The sequence below is a fragment of the Lactuca virosa genome, chromosome 3 (assembly GCF_052849685.1).
Source record: "Lactuca virosa cultivar CGN04683 chromosome 3, Lactuca_virosa_CGN04683_v6, whole genome shotgun sequence".
In the NCBI taxonomy this organism is placed as follows: domain Eukaryota; kingdom Viridiplantae; phylum Streptophyta; class Magnoliopsida; order Asterales; family Asteraceae; genus Lactuca; species Lactuca virosa.
Window position 1 is genome coordinate 374,536,334 of NC_136428.1, and position 14,328 is coordinate 374,550,661.

Here is a 14,328-nt window from a genome sequence, read left to right on the forward strand (position 1 = left end):
ATTGATTAAGGGGTATGAACTCACCTTTAGTGAGTGGTTTGGATGAACGGATGATGTAGGATGCTAAGTGTCAAGTGAAGACTTGTACACACACAATGATCCTAGTTAACATATAATAACACATATATGTATCCAATTAGTCATAAAACAACTAATTAACCAAATTTAAGACATCCTAAGACATGTAAAACACTTGATTTAAGTGCTATAAGTCCTAAGGATTGCATCTAAGGGTGGTAGGACCTTGTAATTGAGTTTAGGGTTCAAGGGTAAACTCCTTTGGAGTTTACGGTTTTGTGACCAACTCTTATTGAGTTTACGGTCTTAAACCCATGAGTTTACGGCCGTAAACTCATGGTACTCTTACCATGTTGAGTTTTGAAGCCTAAAAGGTCATAAGAAGCATTCCTACATCATATCTAAGCCTTTGGAAGTGATTAGGGCACCATTTCACTCCTTTGTGGAGTTTATGGTCCTTGGACCACTTCTCCTTGGGTTTACGGTCGTAAGACCAAATGGTTTATTGTCTTTTTGATGTTTCAAGTCCTAAGCACTTTAAGGATATGATCTAGACTAGTATCCAAGGCTTGGTAAGGGACTAGGGCACATTTTGGCCCCTTTATTAGGGTTTACGGTCCAAGAACATCTTGGACCGTAAACACCTTTGATCTTGTGTTTCTTGGGTGTTTTCTTGATGATTAGAAGTGTAAAAAGTCTTATAATACACTAGGGTAAGAGTACTTACTAGGTAGAAGCTTGAAAAGGTGCTAAAAGTCCAAGAACACTAGTGTGTGTTCTTGGTGTTCTTGGTGAAACTTGAAGATCTACACTTTTGGAATGATTTCACGGATGGAATCATGTACGATCACTAGATTAAGTAAGATATCAACTTTTTAGGGATAGAAACACTTACAAGGTTGAAGATCAAGAAGAAAAGTTGGATGATACTTGAGAGGATTTGAGTTTGGATCTTGAAAATGTGAAAAAGTGGTAAATAATGACTAAGTGTCATATTTATACCCCCTTTTAGGGTTTACGGCCGTAAACACCTTTGTTTAGGCCGTAAACTTTAAACTCTTGGAGTTTTGGGACATTATTGTTGCACAATAAACCCTAGGGTATCCTCTCTCCTGTTATCTCCTGAAGTACTAACTTCTAAACACTCAAACTTATTCCAGAAAGCTTGAAAGTTAGCAGAAACTGTTCTGACTTCTATTGAAGTGAATGGTTGTACAGAATAGAAATTTTGGGTTGTCACATAGGAGTAGTAACAACTGATTTACCTTTGAGACTACTTTCAGCAGTCCTCAAAAGCCCTTGAAGTTTGCTAAGTGTGACCTCCTCCTTGTTCATATGATAGGTCATGCGGAATTGATCATAACATGGAGGTAAGGAGTGTAGAATGATATCTATATCCAACTCCTCATCAAAGTTCACATTCAATTTTAGCAAACGGTCCACAAACCTTTGCATTTTCTGCAAGTGGGTCGTGATGGGTTCACCATCCTTCATCTTAGTTGTTATCATGGAAGAGATGATTTCATACCTCTCTTGACGAGCACTCTGATGGTATCTTTCCATCATGTCCTGGTGCATCTGAAAAGGGTAGAAGTCCTCATAGGACTTTTGGAGTTCAACCGTCATGGTGGCCATCATGATACAAGACACCTTAGTGGAATCCTTCTCATGAGTCCTAAACTCAGCGATCTCCTCGGGAGTAGCAGAAGACTCATAGATTTCCTTAAGCTCCTTGTCTAGGACATATTCCTTGTCCTCATAGCGAGTGACCATCCTGATGTTCCTAATCCAGTCATTGAAATTAATGCCATCAAAGATGACTCTCCCACACAAGTTCATGAGAGAGAAGGAGCTAGTAGGGTTTGAGCCAGAAGCAGTGTTGGAAGACATCTGAAAAGAAAGAAAGACAATGTTTAGATTAGATAAGAGTACTTAATATAACACCCAAATGTAATATTAAGGCTAGGACCCAACACAATATTTTACAACTTGGAAGAGGGATTCCGTAATCCAATTTGCAAAATATTTGAAGCTAGGTAAATGACGATTTACCAATTTCGACCATGAAAAACAAAATTGATGATTAAGTTTTAATTGGATTGAAATTCCTAGATTCCTTTGAGATTCATTGAACTTTTCAATGGGATGTTTAAATCTCAATTATGCCGTTTGTGACTGGGATACCGAGGATCACAAACAAGGTGTGAATAACCATGCAAATTAACTTGGTACTCTCGATATCAATTATCACCTTAATCAATGTGTCGGTTAACCATACACGCTCCATTGACCTTATGATAAACATCATGCTACCCTTTTCCACCCTTACTAGTCCATGTTAGTGTGCCGGTTAACCACACACGCTCCACTAACGACTTGGTAAGGTGCAAAGTGCAATTTCATGGATTAGCATCAATTTCATATTTTTCTAAAGTAACTAAGATTGGGGATTTAATAAAAACATTTAGTTACTTTATAATTTTCATTATACTTTCAACGAGAATTAATGTCCTATCCTACCTATTTGGCTAACGACCCTCCACCAGTCAATGAAGCAGTGGGTGAGAGTGGACACCCATTAAACTGCCATTTTATAGGCAGTAACCTTATACCCACCTTATAGACCGGCTTCGTGAATGAGGCCTACTAACGGTAAGACTGACTTGCCTTATATATATATATATATATATATATATATATATATATATATATATATATATATATATATATATATATATATATATATAATTATTAAACTTATAATATTATAATAGTATAAGGGTTGAATTTTAAACTTTTAAAATTCTAGGGTTTGGAATTAAAGTATTTTTAAGTGTGACTTTATAAATTCCAAAACTTGAGGACAAGTTTTGACACTATTCAAAACTTTTCATTTTCTTAACTTATGAGTTTAATGACTTTTAAGGAAAAGACCTTGGTTTTCCATAACTTGAGGACAAGTTATGGAGTCCATTAAAACCATTAAGATCATTAACTTAATTAACACAATAATCAAAAATTCATACATGATCTAGTTAAACTCATAAGCAAAAGATAATTCACATCATCAATCTTCAAGATATTAGCCTAATCATATAAACTAATACAAATCTTGAAATTATGACAATTAGTTTTTAATTGGACAAGCATGATCATTACCTTATGAAAAAACAAATTTCATGGTTCAAAAACAGTTTGGGGTAATGATCCTAATCCAATTTCTGGCCAAATGTAACACCGTAAATTTCCAAACAAATTTTTCTTTTTAAAATCATAATATTCTCATAGCGCATTTCACAAAATCTCATTTAGTTAATTTACAAAACGCATCTCTATATTGTTTAATTAATAATGCAGGATCCTCAAACATAACTCTTTCTCTGGTGTGTACAATCGAGCCAGTGCCTTCCCGCGATCCTGAGAAAAACCTGAAACACTTAACACATAACACGGTAAGCACGAAGCTTAGTGAGTTCCCCAAAATACCACATACAAAACATTAACCACTCGAGGCTATAACTCTGTAAGACCCTCCGATCTATGTGTCTTAGTGGGACCCTCCAGTCGCATGGCTCGTTGGACCCTCCGGTCTCACAGCTCGTTGGACCCTCCGGTCCGGTCTCAGTAACACATAATAACAATACTCAACATAAATCACAGAGACATAATGCAGAATATCACAATTCACAAATAAGCACATAAGACATCTCAATCACAGAAGGATACCACTCATGGTAAAGTATATTGAGAAGACTCACCTCGGATGATGAACAGCCCCTATAAATGTTGTTGCTACGCACCGACCTCTAACTCTGAGCCAAAACTATAATTAACCCAATTAGGAACTAAGTCTAGACTCTCACTCATTAGGTCTAAAGGAAGACCATTAACCACCTCATTAATAGCCTAAAACCCATTGGGCCCACCAAGGCCCAATAATAAATGGGCTCTCCCAAGGCCCACTCTCAAAACTAAATGGCAAGCCCAAATCAAGGACCCAAGCACGAATATATATATATATATATATATATATATATATATATATATATATATATATATATATATATATATATATATATATTCCTCTGGTCCAATACTCCATTGCAATAAGCCCAAACTCCAGGCCCAACACTCAAGGCCCAAAAATGAGACTTAACCCAAAGTCCACTGTGAGGTTACGCGGGGAGTACCTGCCTTGGTACGCTCCACGTACGCACCATCCAGATTGACCATCGGGGATACTGGGGCAGTACGCGGGGCGCACAGGAATTACGCTCATCATACTCCCCAGATTCACTCTTTCTACTCACTTGGTCTTAATCAGTTAAGACCTTGGCTCATATCACAGATCTGGAAACCCTAATATCTCTTAATCCATAAAGTCAATGACTTTAAGCCTTTTCATGGCTGATTAGGTCACAAACACTCAAAACACTCATCCTCTTTCCTCATAAAGCTTATAACTCATGCATGGCTTGCTTCTAACGTCCAAGATTGGATTTTTATGACTTTACTCCACAAAATACACTAAAAGGGGGTTGATCAAGGTCTCTGGAGCCCATTATCTCATAAAGTCTCCATCTTTTGGGGACAAAACCCTAAAATACTCCATATAAATGCACAAATCAAAAGAGTGAGAAAGCTTGAAGCTTTATACCTCTATGAGAAGCTTTCCACACAGTTAAGCTCAGATCTAAATGCCTGGACTCTCATTCCTTTTTCACCATGGCTTCTTCTCCACTTCAAGAACACAAGATTACACTCAGAAGCTCTCAAATGCACTCACAAGCTATAAGAACGATGATTTAGGGTTAGGAGGGTTTGGTGTCTGGGAATGGTGGCCAGGAGTGAGGCCATCATATCCTTTATATAGGGGACTCACCAATAATTAGGGTTTCCACTCTGTGCCTAGTACGCCAAGCGTACTAGGTGACTCCGCTTGAAAATCACGCACACGAGTACGCTAAGCGTACACATATGTACGCCCAGCGTACTCAGTTGCCACCTTTCTCAAATAAGGGACTTATCTTGCCACAACTTCAAACTTTCATTACTTCCTCGATAGCACCTCGATTCCCATGAACCTCAAACCAACGGAAAGGTGATGAGATACCCTAAGCTTCTAGCAACTCGTTGCAACCCCGAGACCTCCTTATGCCCGATTTACAGCCCACGAACCCTAATCACGGACGATCCGAAACGGGATGTTACAATTCTCCCCCACTTGACTTAGATTTCGCCCTCGAAATCACTCCTTATCTACACAAAGATCGAACCCAAACCCGAGAAGCACCACCGAAAAGACCCCACATACTACAACAATCTCATCCAAAAGCACCTGAACCTGACAGGGACTCCCGACCTCGAAGAAGGACAAACCCAACTGCCGCTGCGATACTCGATCTGACTCTCCAGAACTTGAAACTCTAGTGGTCTATCTCCCTGCTAGACCACCCTCGCAGAACATCAACCTGCTAATCGCCCATCGACTAACAGACTCTAAGAACACACTCCCAACTCTGATTCTCTACTCGATCCCGATCGCAACTCAAAAAGGAACGAAAATGTCATAATCCCCTAAGGGCCCACCACCTGGACAGCTATCAGAACTCATCTGAAGGAGAGAACCCCAAAGCTCAAACACAAGAAAAGATCATGCTCGCTTGGAAGTATCCTCTGATATCTATAAATATACGTCCCAGCTTCCTCTCAATTATACCCTTCAACACTGAGCATCAGTTCAACTCCCGACCCAAAAGATGAACCTCCAAAGGTTACTTATTGCAAACCTAAAACGTCTCACCGACTTCCTTCTCACGATAACTATCTCGGCTCATTGCGACACGCAAATCATGAAGTTCGCTTTACCCCAAGCGAAGGCTACAACTCATCTGAAATCGTCTCACCTCCGACCTCTGTCGTCAACCACCCACTGGTTCCATGCGTCTCGCGGTACTTCTCATATCAAGAAACTGATCCACTCTGGCCTAAGATATCAGATGGAGGTCAATACCCCTCTCAAAATGAAACCCATCTACGAATCTGAAACCTCATCACGCCTATTCAATACACGAATGGATCCAGACTCGAGCTCGAGAGTCTGATTCAACAGCAGAATTGGAACCACTCAATTCCAATCCGGTACTCAACTCATGAGCCAAAATTCGTGGATTTATGCACACACCATCTCTTCAATTCCTTCCGATTACGATAATCTCTACTCACCCTGGGATAACAATTCCTGACTGACACGGAGACCCCTGTCTCGCCCCTGGTTCGGCAACCAGGCTCCCGAAGACTCAAGCAGTAAGGCTACCCAAGCCTAAAAACTCCTCTACGCCATACTTTGACTAGTGAATACTACACCTCCCGGCAGAACAATATTCACCCTTATCGACTACTGAGTGCTATGGCCTCCCCCGTAGTCTTGCGATACTCTCTCACTGACTTGTGAATGCTACGGCTCCCCGCGGTATCACAACACTCTCTCTCCAACCAGTGAATACTACGGCTCCCCGCAATATCATGACACTGTCTCGCTGACTAGTGAATATCACGGCTCCGCGCAGTATCACAGCCCTCTCCCACTATCCAGTGAATACTACGGCTCCCCGTAGTATCACTGCACTCTCTTTCGCTGACTTGTGGATGCTACGGCTCCCCGTAGTCTTACAACACTCTCTCGCTCACTGACTCACCATGGGCTCACTCCACGGTTTTTCCTGATAATCCCAAGCAAATACTCCCACCCGGATCCACTTGCTTTGTTATCACCCCATAACCTCATCATCAAGCATCACCACACTGAGTTCACCAACTCATGCTCTGCAGCTCAACATAGATAGGTGCTTACACCCACCTAGCTTATGCACCACCACTCCTGATGTAAGTTCTCGCAGGCAAGGCACTAGTCTCAGCACAGATGCACCCTTAGACAATCTCACTTCGGCGACAATTAACTGATGGGTTCCCACTGGAACAAAATCACTCGGTACTCCACTCGCCATCTTACAACTCGAGTCCTAACATGACCAAAATTAGGACCTCATACTCGGGTACCTCGGTACACCATCACAGCGTCTCACGCGGTCTTGCCTTTACCAATGATCTTCCACTTACACAACTCGAAACCTTGAAATACCCCCATCTCCCAAATTAAAACACGGAGGAATCTTCAACGACTGAATACACGTTGATGAAAATCCAAAGCTCTACCATCTACTGATCACCGCCCATAGGAACTTCTGATACCGACTCTTAAATTGATTGAAAAACCAACTGCTGCCCTCTTCTAGAGTATTGATCACAATCTATACTGATACCCACAAATCTCAGCAATTGCACCCTGAACGTAGCGACCCAACCGCCTCGAACTCAACATTTGCAAACCCGAAAAATCCCTAGCCACAATAAATTCTCTGACCAACGGCCACCTGCCGTGGATTCACTCATCCTTTCTTAAGCACATACACATACATCATCCCACCTTGCACCTCGCCTCATCCACCAATAACCCAGGTCTCATGTGTCCGCATCGCTGATCTCCATAACCAGTTTTCTAACCGTACTTGAACGGATCGCTGATCTTCTCAATAGAATACCCAGTTCTCCCCCACTCAGGGTTCGAACCATCACCAATTGGCATACCAACAATCCACTCCATAGACTGGTTCACCAGTTGCATCACACTTGACTCTTGGAACGTACCACCTAATCACATCAATGATCTTTCCGACGGAAACCAAGTAACTCCAGATATCCCGTAACTCAGACAAAAATCTCAAAATCCCCTCAACGTGACTGCCTCTAGTCATCTCGAAGCCTCAGACCGATATCCCGCCGGACACCTCAGTTGTTCCGAAAATCCTGACCCTCAGTCCGGAAATAATGCACTATCACACACCTCGTCTCTGACTCCTCGACCAGCCTCCCAACATGGGAATCATCATCCAAGCACAAGACCTCACTTTTATAACCGATACACAACATAACAACGAGGGCCACCGCCCGGATATATTCCTCTTGACCACCTGAAACTGCTGCTAAAAGCATGCCACAGTCAAAAAAGGCACCTTCCTGGGTCTCTTCCATCTCAGCCTCCACTAATGACTCCATGGTACAAGAAATACCTCACAACAGACAAACTGCCCAAATACTCTGATGAAAAGGTCACCACCAATGCTACCCCACGGGTTTTACCTCGAAACTTTGAAACCGAAAACTCGATATCTCCTTTGCTTCTCCCAGGAAATGGGAACAACGCAAATCTTGCCACAGAAGGTGACGTCTCATCCATCAGCCGATGGCTCGTCTCAAACCTTGATCCTTTAATAAGCATCATCTCTACTCATCCCTGAGCCTTGCGACTCCAACTAACATCTCACCAAAAAAAATCCCTCGGAAACGAACTCGATTTCCCTTTCAAGGTATACTCCATTAAAACTTGTTCGATATGGCTCTCTGGCCCCACACTTTATCATCTGATCTCAGACTAATCAACCACCACGGGACCACTGGTAAAATCAGAAGCACTAACCGCCACAAATCGTGGTACTCGAACCATGTGATCACCTCTCAATCTGCCATGAATCATGGTACCCGAACCATGTTATATCCCCTCAATCTGCTACTTAGAACCTCTGGTATTCTCCCTGTTTCGAGTATGGGTCCTCTGCTTTCAGTAGTACGGGCCCATACTACCTCCCACATCTACTCGTAGTTTCCACACGGATCGTCCCAGAATCCCTAAGTAGCTCCTCAACCTTCTCGATCACAAATCCCGCTAAACCTGGTCGCTTCCCAGTGAATACTCTCCTCTATCATCGTACTCATCTGACTAAGGCCACTCCCTAGGCTCTTCCTAGGTTCCCTCACTTCTCTGTCATCAACTGCTGAAGAACTCCTTATGATGCCAGTCATCCACCTCCTGAATATCGTCATATTCACTTAGTAGATGACTCCCATCATCAAGAGCTCCACAAAGCACGAAGCAAGCAGCATTCGGGCATCGAATAATCTCTATCAGCACGAAAAACCACTCTAGGTTACAACTCCACTTGTTCTGCTCCCTCAAAATGGTATCACCAAACTCAAGCAACTCTACCCCCTCGCGGGTATCTAACTACTCTCTCAGTAGGCTCCTCAAATGCTCATCTAGGTATCTCTCCTAGATTACTCCTCTACTCAAGTTCTCTTTAAAAGATCTCTGCTAGATACTCTTACTCCGCACATACTCAAAGCACCTCACAGATAGCAAAATTCCTAGGCTAAGGCATCACAAATCAGGCAATTATAGCCCTAAAATATGAAATACCTAGCCTATCTTCTAGCATGCATCTCTAATATCTCAATAATAACTCATAACACAAATAAGTAAGGGTATTTTAGGAAATCATCGTTCGGGCTCTGGCTGATTGTACACACTGCTCCTTCTCGTTTTTCTCTTAGAAACTCTTGCTCGTTTTAGAAAAATCATTCCTTTTGAAACTTTTCTCAAATCCTCAGTTTGAGTCCACATATACCCGAAGGTGCATCCGAATCCATCAAACCAAGGCTCTGATACCAACTTGTAACACCGTAAATTTCCAAACAAAATTTTCATTTTAAAATCATAATATTCTCATAGCGCATTTCACAAAATCTCATTTAGTTAATTTACAAAACGCATCTCTATATTGTTTAATTAATAATCCAGGATCTTCAAACATAACTCTTTCTCTGGTGTGTACAATCGAGCTGGTGCCTTCCCACGATCCTGAGAAAAACCTGAAACACATAACACGGTAAGCACGAAGCTTAGTGAGTTCCCCAAAATACCAAATACAACACATTAACCACTCGAGGCTATAACTCTATAAGTCCCTCCGGTCTATGTGTCTTAGTGGCACCCTCCAGTTCCATGGCTCGTTGGACCCTCTGGTCCAGTCTAAGTGACGACCCTCCGGTCTCACAGCTTGTTGGACCCTCCGGTCCGGCCTCAGTAACACATAATAACAATACTCAGCATAAATCACAGAGACATTATGCAGAATATCACAATTCACAAATAAGCACATAAGACATCTCAGTCACACAAGGATACCACTCATAGTAAAGTATAGTGAGAAGACTCACCTCGGATGATGAACAGCCCCTATAAATGTTGTTGCTACGCACCGACCTCTAACTCTAAGCCAAAACCATAATTAACCCAATTAGGAACTAAGTCCAGACTCTCACTAATTAGGTCTAAAGGAAGACCACTAACCAGCCCATTAATAGCCTAAAACCCATTGGGCCCACTAAGGCCCAATAATAAATGGGCTCTCCCAAGGCCCACTCTCAAAACTAAATTGCAAGCCCAACTCAAGGGCCCAAGCACGAATATATATATATATATATATATATATATATATATATATATATATATATATATATATATATATATATATATATATATATATATATATATATATATTCCTTTGGTCCAATACTCTATTGCAACAAGCCCAAACTTCAGGCCCAACACTCAAGGCCCAAAATGAGATTTAGCCCAAAGTCCACCGTGAGGTTACGCGGGGAGTAACTGCCTTGGTACACTCAACGTACGCACAATCCAGATTGACCATCGGGGATACTGGGGCAGTACGCGGGGCGTACAGGAATAACGCTCAGCGTACTCCCCAGATTCACTCTTTCTACTCACTTGGTTTTAATCAGTTAAGACCTTGGCTCATATCACAGATCTGGAACCCCTAATATATCTTAATCCATAAAGTCAGTGACTTTAAGCCTTTGCATGGCTGATTAGGTCACAAACACTGAAAACACTCATCTTCTTTCCTCATAAAGCTCATAACTCATGCATAGCTTGCTTCTAACATCCAAGATTGAATTTTTATGACTTTACTCCACAAAATACACTAAAAGGAGGTTGATCAAGGTCTCTGGAGCCCATTATCTCATAAAGTCTCCATCTTTTGGGTCAAAACCCTAAAATACTCCATATAAATTCACAAATCAAAAGAGTGAGAAAGCTTGAAGCTTTATACCTCTATGTGAAGCTTTCCACACAGCTAAGCTCAGATCCAAAAGCTTGGACTCTCACTCCTTCTTCACCAAGGCTTCTTCTCCACTTCAAGAACACAATATTACACTCACAAGCTCTCAAATGCACTCACAAGCTATAAGAACGATGATTTAGGGTTAGGAGGGTTTGGTGTCTGGGAATGGTGGCCAGGAATGAGGCCATCATATCCTTTATATAGGGCCCAGCATAGTAGGTGACTCCGCTTGGAAATCACTCACACGAGTAAGCTAAGCGTACACATATGTACGCCCAGTGTACTCAGTTGACACCTTTCTCAAATAAGGGACTTATCTTGCCACAACTTCAAACTTTCATTACTTCCTCGATAGCACCTCGATTCCCATGAACCTTAAACCCACTGAAAGGTGACGATATGCCCTAAGCTTCTAGCAACTCGTCGCAACCCCGAGACCTCCTCATGCCCGGTTTGCAGCCCACGAACCCTAATCACGGACGATCCGAAATGGGATGTTACACCAAAAGTCGAAAATCTACCCACTGGAGCACCAAGTCGGCGAGTACATGAACTGGACTCGTCGAGTTGGTCATTTTATGAGTGGACTCGGCGAGTCACCCAGTGGACTCGGCGAGTTCACTGAACACAATGGAAAAATATGATTTTTCCAACTTTGAAAACGAATAATACATCAAGGATAATAGAAAAAATTCCTAGTCTCTGATACCACTGATGGATTTTGAGCATCCTAACAACCTTAAGGTGCACATACAACCCTAAATGCTTTGGATCTATGTTTTCTCTAATTATACATGCAATTTGATTTTCCAAATCATTGTCCTAACTAGCATACAAAACATGGGTACTTGTATAAGAAAAAGTAGTTGAATGACATACCTTTTCTTATAGCTTGATTCCTTGGACTTTTAAGAGCCTAGCACCCCAAATGTGATGCCTCAAATTCTTCACACAACACCACCAACAATGGAGGACTTGAGAGAATATGTCTTGCACCAAATTCGGCTATAGCTCTTCCAAAGACTACTTAGGTGCCGATTTTAGGAGCCAAGGGGTTTCTTATATATTGTGGCAAAACTAGGGTTACACCATGTAAACCCTAATGTGCATGACCTTCCATATTCTTTAGGCTCCATGGGTTTAAATCTCCTTGGAGCATCCATGGGTTCTCACATTGGTTTAGCCCAACCTAGAGAATTATGGATCATAAGCCCACATTATAAGAATCAATGATTTACACAATTAATCCCCATGTATTTAATTAGTCTCTTTTGATCACTAAATTAATTCCAAATTAACTCTTGATCAATACTAATTAAATAATATGATTTCATATTAATATATTAGAACTTATAAGATATTAATAAATCATAAATAACCTCTTCTCAAATGTCCATCCTTCAGATTGTTTTGGTGCCATGCAACCTAAATGGACCATGCTACTCTCGGGTCAAGTACATACCATAAATAGTTATGGACTTAGACATCTTATGCAACAAAAGCATAAAGAAAGCTCAGGAAGAAGCTTTAGAGAAAAATGACCGAAAGGAAGAGCGCTTAGGAAAAACGCTGGTGTTCGGTACGAATAATCAAGGATTGAAGGTATTCCAAGATAGGATTTGGGTACCTAAGACGGGAGGAATAAGAGATCTTCTGATGGAAGAAGCTCACAAGACCATGTAATCGATTCATCCCGGCAGCACAAAAATGTATAGGGATCTGAAACCCTACTACTGGTGGCCGACGATGAAGCTCGATGTTGCGAAGTATGTGGTCGAGTGTGTGACATGTGCGAGAGTTAAGGCACAACATCAGAAATCGTATGGGAGTTTAGAACCTTTACCTGTACCCATGGGTAAATGGGAAGACATTACTATGGATTTTGTCACTAAACTGCCCATAACGAAGGACGGTCATGACATGATTTGGGTGGTCGTTGATCGATTCACTAAGAGTGCACACTTCATAGCAGCCAATAAAAGATGGTCTATGGATAAGCTTGTAAATGCTTAGGTGAAGGAGGTAGTAAGACTTCACAGTGTTCCTTTAACGATTGTATCAGATCGTGATAGTCAATTCACGTCAAGGTTTTGGAGGAGTCTACAAGAAGAATTGGGTACGAAGTTGTGTTTAAGTACAACCTACCATCCGCAGACCGATGGTCAGAGCGAAAGAACGATTCAAACGTTGGAAGATATGCTGAGAGCATGTACCCTGGAATTTCAAGGTAGCTGGAATGAACATTTACCTCTGGTAGAATTTTCCTACAACAATAGTTACCATTCTAGCATCAAGATGGCACCTTATCAAGATTTGTATGGACAAAAGTGTCGTACGCCGTCTTGTTGGCTTGAAGCCGGAGAAAAGCAGTTTATGGGCCCTGAAATAGTCCATTAGACTACTGAAAAGTTGTAGGTGATTAGAGAAAGGATGTTAGCAGCTCAGGATCGTCGAAAGAGCTATGATGACAAGAAGAGACGACCGGTAACGTTTGAAGTTGGAGATTCGGTTTTGCTTAAAGTCTCACCGTGGAAGGGACTTATAAGATTTGGGAAAAGAGGAAAGTTGAGTCCAAGGTTCATTGGACCATTCAAAGCTCTTCATAGGATTGGGAACCAAGCTTACAAGCTAGAACTACCAGAAGAACTAGATGGTATTCATAACACATTCCATGTGTGTTATTTGAGGAAATTCACTGGAGAAGTTCACGACATAATTCCAATTTCTGAGTTAAGGATGGATGAAAATAAGAGGCTAATTGAAGAACTGGAGGCGATTGATGACCGTAAGACTAAGAAGTTGCGACGCAAGATGGTCGACTTAGTGCTTGGGCGATGGAAACATTCGAATGGGCCAAATTTCACCTGGGAAACGGAGAGTGACATGATGAGTCGCTATCCACATTTGTTTGTTGATGCATGATTCCGGGACGGAATCATCCTAAGGGGAGAGAATTGTAACGCCCGTATTTCTGGGCTAAGCATTGATGATGATGTAATAGTCTAGGTCAACAATTGTAGCTTGTTTTAAAGTAATAAAGATGAATTACTTGAATATTATGCGAATTATGTGCTTTTGTGTGCTTATTACTTGTTTATAATAATATAATAAATAAAGGATAAAAATAAGCGTCAAAAATAAAATGTTAGATAAGCCCGATATCGATAAAGAAGGTTGTAGTGGTCGTGACAAGGATTTCGGAGATATAAAGAACGCCGAAATCCGAGTTATAACGAAGAAGTTATGGTATGTCGAAGTTTCGCGACAG